Source organism: Adiantum capillus-veneris, chromosome 8 (genome assembly GCF_014529385.1).
Source record: "Adiantum capillus-veneris isolate H3 chromosome 8, ASM1452938v2, whole genome shotgun sequence".
Taxonomy (NCBI): Eukaryota; Viridiplantae; Streptophyta; class Polypodiopsida; order Polypodiales; family Pteridaceae; genus Adiantum; species Adiantum capillus-veneris.
The window spans coordinates 168,522,613-168,532,599 of NC_140938.1; the positions used below are offsets into that span (position 1 = coordinate 168,522,613).

General features: G+C 42.1%; 1 pseudogene; it reads left to right on the forward strand.

Moving 5' to 3' along the window:
• The first annotated feature begins 5,689 nt into the window (after positions 1-5,689).
• LOC147453320 (3-ketoacyl-CoA synthase 13 pseudogene) lies at positions 5,690-8,031 on the forward strand (annotated as a pseudogene).
• Positions 8,032-9,987: the final 1,956 nt, after the last annotated feature.

Below are 9,987 nucleotides of genomic sequence, written 5' to 3' on the forward strand. Positions count from 1 at the left end.
CTCTTGGAGAGGAAGGGAAATCCCATAAGCAAGAAGTTGTTGAGTAACTTCGGCTTGCAAAGCAGGGTTGCCCATAGCTTTCTACAACCTAGTAACAAGGTAATTAACAAACATGGGGGCATCATCGTTAGCACCTTCATGTGCAAAATCAAAGTTATCAATGTTCATTCTACTCTCTTGGTTATCTTCAGCCATTCTAATTAAACTTATGTATAGATTACTTTGTGCTTTGGTACCCTCAAAAACCTTAGTCGCTACTCTTCTTTACCTTTGAAAATTAGTTCTCAAGCAGCCACACCCGTGGTTTAGACACTGTTGATTGCAAAGACTAGTGGAGAGGGTCTAACATTGCTTGGTTGATTATGGTTCTTGTTGAGATTGCTTGTAGCTCAATAATGGTTAAGCCAAAGGCAAGCCCCGAGAGATTCCATTATTAAGACTATAGTTCCCAACGATGTACCTCAAACTAAGTTCTTCTCAACCAAGATAATAGATCCCTGTCCCACTTACCCTATTGCAATGAACAAGTCAACCTTTCATGGACAACTTAGGACCTCTCTTCTTACGCAAGAAAAGAGAAACCAATAGCTTTGATACCAATGTAATGGAAATGGACTATGAACTTTGAGAATAGCAAAATTAAGAGAATTAGAGTGAGCATTTTCATGAGACTACTTTGAGAACATAGAGGGTGAATTTAATTAGCAGTAGTAACATAGGCATTATACTTAATTAACTTGGCATGAACAATACTTTTGCAAGAGAGAGAATCAAAGAACATGACAAAAGTTGAGGACCGGATGTATGTGGAGTCGGTCTCCCTCCGATAGGCTTTTTGTAGTATAGATTGTCCCATCAAGAGAGACTTGGTACAATAAAATATTTGTGTTTCTTGTGACCTAGGAGATGCAATGAAGATGGAAGGCTTCATGCATCACGAGCATAACATAAAAAATTTTAAAGCATTAATTAACACTAGAATGGTAACAAGACAGTTTTATGTCCTTGAACACTTTTATGTTCTATTAAGTGACCATTTTGCTTGAATTATTTGAAGAATATGAAGGTGAATTTCTAGATGCTATGTATCCACAAAGTTGCCTTATAAGCTGAAAAGAACTTGAATTTTTTCTATAATATCGATCTCACCATTAATCTTACTCTTGCACAACATTTTCAAACCTAAATTGTGTGAAAAAGCGGATCCTGTTTTTGGCTTTTTTCCAAACTTTTGCAACTATACCACTCTAAACTTCATGTTTGTGATGTTTAGATTGCTAGAGGATAAGCCTTCATAGTTGTCACACATGTTTTGATGCTTCTAGGGAGAACTTAAGTGTTACAATTGAAAGTTATGATATGACCAACTTACAAGAATTGCATAATCCTGTTTTTGGTCAAAATTAGCACTTTTATGAACTTTTTGGTGGCTTTCTTGATATCCAAATGCAATTTTGATTGTGTAAGTGGCATGCATAGCATAAAGATAATCTTCCTTGATTTTTGGGGGACTTAATACGCTATATAGCATAGTATATGATAATGGTTGAGTTTTTTGATTGTTGAAGAATACAAGACATTTTAGTGTAGCAAGTATAGCTTTCTCAATATTGCTATATTAATAGTTTCTTAGGCCAATTGTGTGTATTTTGTAGGTAGTAAACATATCTAATCATAAACTATAAATTTGGCTAGATATTGAGTAGTTTCTATGGGATTCTAGAGGTCATAATGCTAAACCTAGTTTTGTCATATTTGTTGTATTTAGCACTTCATCATTATCCCCAAGGTTCCACTTAGTAAAAGATCCATTATTCTTTTGACACGCTCCATTGCTCCTTTTGAATCCAAATGCCCAAAGGGAGCTAAGAAAACATGTATATAGTACATGTATTAAGCGTGACTATAGAAATTTTGATGATAGGTCCGCAAAATGACAAAAATGCAACTTTTTTGTACCTATTTTCTTGCCCTAGAAAACAATAGTGAGGAAAAAGAAACATATTTTTAAATCACCAACCCATTGAAGTTAATGAGCCATTTTATCTCACGTCCTACAAAAATTCCCACTCTTATTTATATGCAATCAATCGTATTAAATGGATATTTTGGGCAAAGTGAACTGGTCCTCCAATTTTGGAGGCTTGTTGTGACCAAGAGATGAGAAATTTTGTAAGTTACTCATTTTTGCCATATGTAGTAGTCCTTGAACTATAAGATCATGAAAGGATTTTTCAAAATGAGCAGATCCACTATGGTTTTGGAAATTTTTTTCAAAACCCTGAAAGGACACTTTTATGTCCTATTAGGTTACCAGACTAGTGTTAACCATCCCTAGCCTCAGTCCCAAGGCCTCAAACACCTTCAAAGGTGGAGAGAGCTAGCGGGGAATAAGGGTAGGGAAGAGGAAGAAGAAAAATTCATATGACAAAGAAATAGTTACTCACTTATCATCACTCTTCTTGCTTAGCATAGCATAATAGCATAGTAATGAAGATGAAAAAGATGGCAAGCTTAAGCATTGAAGCATGGCTCTTGGTTGCATTTGCATTCCATAGCCAAGCTTGTTGGTGTAGGCTCTCAACTTCTCAACAAGCTTGGATAAGGAGATGGAGCTCTCGCACTTTGCACCTCACACAATGAGAGTGTCTGTGAGTGTGTGAGTGTGTGGTCCACCCCTACAAGCTTAGCCAATCACATGATTTAGTTAAATCAAGTAACCATGCAAGCCTTGGGACAAGTGTCCCCCTTTCCCCTTTGAGAGAGAAGACTTGATAAATGCATAAACAATTAATTAAAGTAATTAAATTATCATTGGATCCCTTGAGAGGACAACCAATAGGCTTTAGGCACACCATAGGGCAACATGGAGAGGAACTTGACAAGTGTCCTTGTTGCTTCTTTAGACCAAGCTTCCCTTGTGTGAGGGTGTGTATTTTCTCTCTCATGCTCCTACAGTGAGGGCTCGCCCCCCCCTTGAGTAGGGATCATGTTGACTTTTGGGCACACCCTGAACCCCTTAAGCACCTTAGGTCCATGTCACACTCGGGTGCCAAAAAAGCTTAAAAAGTGGACGCCTGTAGTGTCACACACAGGCGGACATCAACATATATATAAACTTTCCACCTTATCAATCACCTTTGCCAGTACACTACGTGTGCATCTCAAATCTCACATATCCGCTCGCGCCCATTTTTTGTGCATGTCCGTAGTCATGGAGCACCTTATCATCTTAGTCATTAAGCACCTCAAGCACCTTAGTCAGCAAGCACAACAAGCACCTCAAGCTTGGGCCAGGTCCTCACCTCAGGCACAGTGCTAGCTTGCCTAAGGTCAAAGGACTTTTAACACTAACCTTTGGAGTTCTTTAATGAAGCTAACTCTAAGGTCTTTAAGCTCCATTAGCTAGCCTTGCTCTTTGAGAGACCATCTCTCATTTGGACCCTTTAACAATGGCCCTGTGTTGAGATAGATCCATAAGCACATGTCTATATTCTAACCCTTGTTCCCGTTTATTCTTCCACATAGATGATTAGTTTGATATGAGAAAATCATTTGGGTTGGTTAGATATTATATTTTATGACATGCCCTCTTCGTTGCTTGAGATTCTTTGACCACATCAATGAATGTACATTATAATCCTCCAACCCATTAATCATTTGTCATGCTTGCAAGTTTCAACAAGAAGTGCAACATCGGCTTTGCTTGTTAGTTCATCAATGACAACCCCCGCATTCCATGGGTATCCATTGCAATTCCAAAAGCATACTTTCAATTTTGAGTCGCCCTCATAGGTCACACATTCCTATTTGCTCAAGGGACTTGCCTCCTCCTTGGGCGCATTTTCTTCACGAGAGATCTCCTTGTTTTCCTTATTCCTCTCCTCATATGCCTTGTGATACATATTTTTTTACTTAAATAGTGGGATCTTCACATACAAAGCATTTTGTATCCCTCAAATATATCGAAGGATAGTTTGGTCTCATCCGGCATGGTGCATACAATTGGCCGTTCTCTCGAGCGAGGAGCTCCTTGCTTACCTACTCTATGTGCTCTATAAACCATAACTCCCAACATGCCAAAGTGGGTTTTGAATAAATATTCAATAACAATGGAAAGAGAAGGAGGTGTCTCCAGATCCTTTTCGAGAATTCTACGAATAACAATGTTCTTGAAACGTCGCTCCCGTTCCTTCAACTCCTCTATATCCACATTCTCAACATTCTTTGTTTGAGCCATAACTTGCACGAGGGAGAAATTAGGAACCACATTTCTACCACATACATCAACCTAAGACTTGTTTGTACATACATTTTTCATGTACGTATATCCGCAGGCTTATGGTGTCAAATTTCTCCTCTTTCAATACATGGCCATGCTCTACTTTGCTCATGCGCTCCTTCAAAGCATTCAAGTCCACAAGAGAGCGTTTACATTCCTTAACATCCTCTTCAAGTTGCATCAAACGTGTTGTTTGCATCTCAAGTGTCCTCTTGAGATTCTCATTCTCACCACAAGAGTCCTTAGCGTGCCATTCTCCATTGCAAGTGCCCGTAAGTCTTCACCTTGTTTGTTGACAATCTCTTGCAACGATACCAAGTATGCCATGATCATGGTTTCTAATGTCTTTGGTTGAGTGGTTGTGTTGCTATCTCCACACTTAGGATATTTTGGATCATTTTCTGCAATGGTTGTGGACCTTGTTCAAGAAGAACCTTGTTCACTCTTTTGATCATAGCTTCTTCATCCGAACTCCGATTTGGGTGATCTATAGTCTCAATCGGACGGAGAGAGAGAGAGAGAGAGAGAGAGAGAGAGAGAGAGAGAGAGATCAGAGACCCATCTGTACAAAGAAGCAATCACATGTGAAGGAGAGCTGGAAGGGACTACACTGAAGCAGGTGAAGCAAAGCGCTGTGCAGACCAGGGCAATGGCGAGGTGGGGAGAGATGGGACAAGGAGAGATGTTCACAGGGGGTCAAGCAAGATAAGACTTCTACTTTGCCAATTGTTAGATTCCAGGAAATCGTGCGTAGAAAGTAATGGGGATATCATAGACCCAGTAGGTAGTAGCACGATTTTGGCTCAATTTCTTTAAGGGATATCTAGCAGAATACTCTTGAAATGTTAGTCACTGAAAGGAAAAGGCGATGAAAGAAAAGGAAGAGGCAAAGGGGGGGCATGTGCACACTTGGTACACATGCCACATGGCACTGCATCCTAGATGGTGGTGTTGAAGAGGACAAGGCAATGCTGATGCCAGATGGTGCGAACGACGAGGGTGCATGCTAGATGCATTGGGCACAAGGACAAGGCAAGCGTCTAGGGCAGCGAGAGACGTCTGCACGAGCAGTGTCGAGTTTGAGGCGAAAGCTTTTCTTTTTATGCAAGATCGCACTAAGTGGGCACGAAGGCAATTGGTTGAAGAAGCTATTTGTTGTTGGTCATAGCATGAGTTCAAGCCCTGCTCCCGCAACAATCGGCATGCCGATTCTTTGATTTTATGGTTGGAGCGTGCAACCAGGGAAAGGTTAGGTGGAATCGTTGAAGATTCATATAATGAAATGGAAAAATAGAAATGGGGTCAAAGTTACCTTATTAGCTAGCCTGCGAGCGACAACATGGCTTCACCAAATTCAGAGAATTGGATTTAAGAACTCGCACTGATCTCTTCTCGTAGGTACGTGTGGTTGGTCCAGACTCCACAGTGTATGTACACCATGTCATTTCCTAAAGTGCGTAACGCGTGCTCACTTTCATTCATCAGAGATTATGCCATCGAGCTCTGGTAGCTTATCGCTTCCCATACGCCAATAATTGTCTGCATCCTCTCCTCTTCTGCAGCTTCCATGGAGGAGGCCCCAGCGAAGCAGATGGGTAGCAGCAGAGAGCGCAAGCCTCGACCCAAAGCCAGCCTTCTCTCTTTCCTCTCCTCTGATCAAGCTTATGACTACCTCCAGCTAGCCAAGCTCTTCATTCTTGCATATACTCCCTGCGTTGCCCCTGTCGTCTTCATCACTGCATCTCTCCTGGGGTACTCCTTCATAGAATGGGATGCCTTCTACTCATGGGCATTCTCTCAATTTTCCCCTCTCAATCTTCTCTTTATTGCCTGTGCTTTCATACCCTCTCTCTGCCTTCTCTATGTCAAGATGAAGACCTCTCCCTGTTACTTGGTGGACTTTGCCTGCTTCAAATCCTTGGACAAGTATAAGCTCACCACACCGCACTGCGCGAAGCTCACTTGTGGCTCCAACATGTTCACCCAAGAAAACATTTTCTTCCAGCTCAAGGTGCTTCTGCGGTCCGGCCTCGGCGACGATACATACGGTGCCCCCAACCTGTTTGTGGAGAATGCTACGCCCAACATGGTTGCGGGCCGCGGAGAAATGGATCTCATGCTGTTCGGAGTGATTGACGACCTCCTCTTTAAAACCGGTCTCGAGCCTGCTCGCATCGACTTCCTCATCATCCATGCCTGTTTGTTCTACCCCACACCGTCTTTGTCAGCAGGCATCGTCAATCGCTACAAGTTGCGAGAGGACGTGAAGACTTACAATCTGTCAGGTATGGGATGTGCTGCTGGCTTGCTTGCTGTTGATCTGGCTAAGGACCTCTTGAGAGTCCATAAAAACAAGTATGTTGTGATTGCTGGCACTGAGAATCTCACTCTGAATTGGTACTATGGCAATGATAAGTCTATGCTGGTACCCAACTGTCTGTTCCGATGCGGCTCCTCCGCGTTGCTCTTGTCCAACCAAAGGAAGGACAGGGCCCGTGCGAAGTTTGAGTTGGTGCAATCAGGGAGGACTACCACTGCCGCAAGTGAGAAATCCTTCAATTGTATAGTGCATAGAGAAGATGATGAAGGGTTTGTGGGCACAGCTCTGAGTGTGAAGCTACTCGACGTCGCCTCGCATGCGCTCACCATCAGCATGACAAAGCTGGTGCCTTACAACATGCCTTTCTCGGAGCTACTCAAAACGGCAGTGAATGCAGTGCAAAGGATTCTTCTCAAGAAGGATGTGAAGCCTTACATGCCTAATTTCAAGAAGGCATTTACCCATTTTTGCATACATCCAGGTGGGAAGGCAGTGATAGAGGGGATAGGCAAAACGTTATGCTTGTCTGATTATGACTTGGAGCCGTCGAAAATGTCATTGCACCGATTCGGAAATACATCGAGCAGTGGGTTGTGGTATGCCATGTCGTATCTAGAGGCGAAGCAGAGGTTTAAGAAGGGAGAGAAGGTATGGCAAGTGGCTCTGGGCTCAGGGTTTAAGTGCAATAGTGTGGTGTGGAGGGCCTTGAGAGATGTGAAGCCGACGCGGGGGCGCAACCCGTGGCTGGAATGCATAGATAGGTATCCAGTGGATGTTGCTGAGAATGAGAAAGTATCAGTATCAAGAAGGTTTGAGGAGCTGATGGAGCATGTGAGGGCTGGACAGAAAGCTGAAGAAACAGGAGAGCAGAGGTACTAATCTACACAGAAAGTCGAGGTGACGATGGTTTGCTTGTAGGTCTCATGAGGAGGAGGAGGAGGTCATGTTTGCAATGGGGGTGGTGGTAGTGTTTGCATGTAATTTTAACAGTCGTTTTCTTATGTGATGCAATTTTACATCCATGGAAGATTTGTCTGCCAAGGAAGAAGTCTCTCGCAGTGGCTCTGAACAGTGCTGGCCTTTGCAACTTGACGTGGCTTTTCTGATAAAGGCTAAAAGAGTGATCAGGTACTTTGTGCAGACTCCGCCCGCCACCGCCCCCGCCCTCACTGCAGTATATATTAGTAAAACTTGTAAAAGTTTGGAAATTTGCATGCACCTTTATTACGTAGGGCGACCATGACGACCATCGTTACTTGGAAGCAGGAGGGCCGTCCGATGCACTTTTTTAAATTTGGGTCAACTTTTTAGGTTTGCGACACCCACCCGTCATTCCTCCGTGACTAGAACTCCTTATGTGTCACCTTCGGTCACATTCTCAATTGTGTTCAATAATAACATGCTAGTGAGTGCTAATATTTTTTTGAAATCCAACGTTTGATATCCCCTCATTTCCAAATTTATGGTACGCTCTCTTCCGACTTCAAGATGATGCACTCCCCAAGAAAAAAAATGTTCAAGGAAATTCACTAGCTTTTGTGCATCGTGTGCGTTGAAAGCTGAAGTGTGCACAATGTAAGCATTAGCAAAGAAGCATCCTGTCTTGAGTTGGTAATACTACATCACCTTAGGGATTGCACGTCCCACTTCTCATATGCTTAATACTAGTCATTACAGTAGTTAGGGAGGTGATTCAAGACTAGACACAAAGGGCATGTGCTAACGTTGGATCGATAGTAGTGATATGATGGTGCTATACTACTTGCACAACAACCGTTCCGTCAATGGTGCATTTGGACTTGGAGATTTCAGTTATTAGCCCCTCACAATGCTTTTCATATTTTAAGAGCATTGAGTGAAAAATGTACTTCTATGTATGGTCAATTAGAATTAAGTAGTAGTGAATGTGAATGTGTTAGGGTGAAGTAGAAGATTAGGGTTTCAAGAGGAGCGTTTTTGGCAAAATTATACACACCCACATAGGCAAAGGCATTATCAATCTCCTTAAATCACAATATTAATCATTAGGTTCTCCCTTGCATAATCTCATTACTACGTTGGATTAGTGTAGAAATAAATGAGTAAGAATACGATTATGGTTACAGTGAAGATTTATGTGTATGACCAATGCAACTAGATCCCATGGTAGGTGTGCATGTAAAACTAAAGGTAGCCAAGCCTAGTAAGGGCCTTGTGGAAACTAAGCACCACAGCTCAACCACTCTCTAAAGGGGATCGGGGAAGGATGATTGGAACACAAAGTTCCCAACTCTCTCTCTTGGTATTAGATTGGTATCAAATCAGATGTGGAAATCCTAGTTGGGGTGATTTTTGCATGCATGCACGACAGGATTTCATTAACGTGAACACGTGTGAACACGTTGATAACATGTGTTAAATAACATTATTTATGTTGTGATCACATCTATACACACAACTTTTGCAATGATCAGTTTAAACCTACTCTGCTTGTAAACCTGTTGGGCTTAGGGATGACTCGATGGGGGCCGTCGAGTATTAAGTTTGCTTGGCGTGTCCGTCGGACAAACTCAAAATTACGAAGGGCTATGTCATCACTATATAGAAAGGATGACTATGCGCATTTTTAGCTTTTTGGGAAAGATTTGGAGTGTTTAAAGTTCCCAATTGGCTAGGAGGATCCTTTTGAGAAGAAGGTCCTTATTTTAGGGAGGATCTTCTTTCCTCATAGGTACGGCTAAGGCTACTGAGCCACTAGTTTTCAGTTCTTTGAATTGTGGGTTGAGTGTGGTTTGTAGCTTATACCTGCGGAGATTTAGGGATAAAGTTGGAGTCACTTGAGCTTGTTTGTATTTGAGCAACACCGGTAATTACATGTTGCTTGCTCCCTCATATTGCTTTATAAACTATTTGATGGAGCCATCATTTGTGCTTAGGGGCTGGTATTGGTGCATAAAGCCATTAAGAATCCCAAATTACACATGGGTTCTCGTGGAGAATCTGGTAGAGATTACACCTCTCATTGGGAAGGCAAAGAAAAGTTGAAAATCCGGTGCGGGAATTGAAGAAAAGAGTGAAAATTTGGGCAAATTTCTTCACAAAAAAGTTTGTCAGAACAGAGTACAAACACCAATTGCAGATTTGCATATGTGTGAACAGATTGATTAAGTACTCTAGGGACCCGAGATTGGTGAAACACCTGAAGAATTACACGATTGATAAGATTTACTCGAGATGGCGTGTGGCTAGCTTCTCCTCTTACGTAAGGAGGAAAGAGGAAAGGACAGGCGATTGCAAAAAAACGGAACCTGTATTCTCAGAAAGAGATGGACAAGAACTCTTGAAAAGAAGATGAACCAAAGGACCACCAGAAGATAAACTTGAGAGTTACAGAGTAGCAGTCGAG